Below are 2,157 nucleotides of genomic sequence, written 5' to 3'. Positions count from 1 at the left end.
TTTTTTTTTATAATTTAGTTTGAACACCCCCCCTCCCCCGAAATCCCGTAATTTGATCCCTGTTTATTATGCTTTCCGCTTCTTTTTTACCAAAAGAGAAAAGAAAAAGAAAATAAAAACCACACAGGCAAATGTTTTCTCATCTAGAAAGTACAATAACGCTTATTCCTTGTCGCATTTTAATACCTCTGGCGTGTTTACATTGCGACAAATCTAGGGTGGCATTTGAGCAGAACGCAGGGCGGATGCCAAGGTACCGGTCTGGGAGCTCGGAACCTTTTCTCGGGAGGCGAAGGAGGAGGGCAGCAATCCCCGCTTTCCCCTGCACTCGGGAACGGGCTGGGAAGTGAGCGTCCCCTTCCCCTCCACGTCCCCCCCCCCTGCTCTTGCAGCTCTGCCCCCTCCTCCAGGACGTGAGTGCGTTTCGCTAGCACGCCCGGGGTGCACCTTTTGTCTTTTCCTGGATGTCAGATTATCGGGTTTGGCCTTTTGACCATTAAATAGCCCTGGCTTTATTTTTATTTTAGCCACACAACACCAGGGAAACGAGGTAATTGGATTAAATTGATGGTCTTCCTTCTGGGATTCAGCAAAGCCCACAAACGCCTCCTTAAAATGATAGAATATCGGGGTCGTTTCCTAGGCGCATCTTCCCAAGGCGCTTTTGCTTCGCGCACAAAGGCGCGGGAGCCCATCACCCTGCGCCTGCCCGCCCTGCGGGGAAGGGCGAGGGGAGGGCCGGGGCGCTCTGCTTGAGAGGGCAAGTGCTTCTGCAGGGCAGGGAGCCGCAGCCTGCCCAGACCCCCCTTCTGTAAACACAAAGAAAAGGGGGCCTGGGGAATAGAAACCCAAATCCACTTGTAATCGTACAAGAGAATCGGGCGTAATTACTCGAGCGACCTAGATGAAGATTGATGAGGCCTTAAAGCGGCGTTTCGGATCGATCACCCTGCCCCTTTGGAGCCTGCAGCCGGGCTTCCCCGGCTGGGCTGGGCTCGGCTGGGCTCGGCTCGGCTCCTTTCTCCCCGCGAAGGGCGGGAGGGAAGATGGAGGCGAGACGGGGAGAGCAGCAAAGCAAGCCCGGCGCATGTGATTCCGATCAGCTGACTCGGGTCAAGAGGCTACCCCGGTTTATTAGGAACTGGAAAACAATAAAATGAAAGAAAATAGAGTTTGTATCAATATTATCCAGCCCGCCAGGCCGGGCTGCTGAAAGCTGTCACTGAAACTGTGCGGTTTAGCTTCCCCTCGCGCACGCAGCAATCCGTGCCTTCCTCTTTATTTATTTTGCAGCGTAAATGACAAAACATTGTGCAGTGCGGTCTCAAATTGGGTGTTACAGTAAAACATTAAGTAAAACATTAACGACATGACAGTTAGATGCGCCGATACAGGACTAATTCGGGCTAAGTGAGTCATTTGAAGCGTTGCTTGCAAGGTCTGCCCGGGGAGGTGTGCGCGGCTGGGGAGGGCGGCTGGAAGCCCCTGCCCCCCGAGCAAGGTCTGCCTCGCTGCGGAGGAGACTTTTAACTAAAACAGCCAACCCCCTTTCTAGTCCCCGCCGAGGTGACCAGCGTGCCCGTCGCCGAAAGGTGCCTCCGTCAGATGTTGTACCCAGCTTTGCTGTTGGCGTGTCGGATGCGTGTTTGTGCAGGCATGCGGGCGCGTGCGTTTATGTATCTATCTATATATATATGTGTGTGTGTGTGTATACAAATCACCCCACACGCTTTAGTGATTAAATCTAGAAGAGTGGTTTCTATTTAATCGTTTCTTCCGACTAGAGCCAGTGAGCTTCCTAAACGCCGACGCTGTCAGCTTTAACAGTAGATCGCATTCCTATCGAAGATAAAGACGGTGAAAAAGTGACCCCCTTTTGTCTTTCGCATTAAAGCAGAAGTTTTGTTGGTTTGGTTTTTTTTTTTTCCTGAATCAAAACCTAACGATTTGTGCGGAGAAGGCTGCCTTTTACAATAGGCTTTCCCCATCCCATCTTTCCAGTGCCTGCGCAAAGCCTCTCGTTAAGGCATATATTTGAGCGAAATGTTGTCACAGTGATTTTAAAAGGATTAAGTGACAGCAAGTCGAAATAGAAATTATCTTGCCGTAAATATATTTAACGATGCTAGCCTTTGTGCGCGTGTGGTATTGAAGTGG

At 50.8% G+C, this 2,157-nt stretch overlaps 1 protein-coding gene across 1 annotated transcript in view; it reads left to right on the top strand.

The window, feature by feature from the left end:
* NBEA (neurobeachin) overlaps window positions 1-2,157 on the top strand; it is a 513,899-nt gene that overhangs the window by 353,645 nt on the left and 158,097 nt on the right.

This window comes from Egretta garzetta, unplaced genomic scaffold, assembly GCF_000687185.1.
Source record: "Egretta garzetta isolate BGI_Z169 unplaced genomic scaffold, ASM68718v1 scaffold40, whole genome shotgun sequence".
Lineage (NCBI taxonomy): Eukaryota > Metazoa > Chordata > Aves > Pelecaniformes > Ardeidae > Egretta > Egretta garzetta.
Note: the sequence above shows the minus strand (reverse complement) of the source record. Positions and strands in the feature narration are given on the sequence as shown.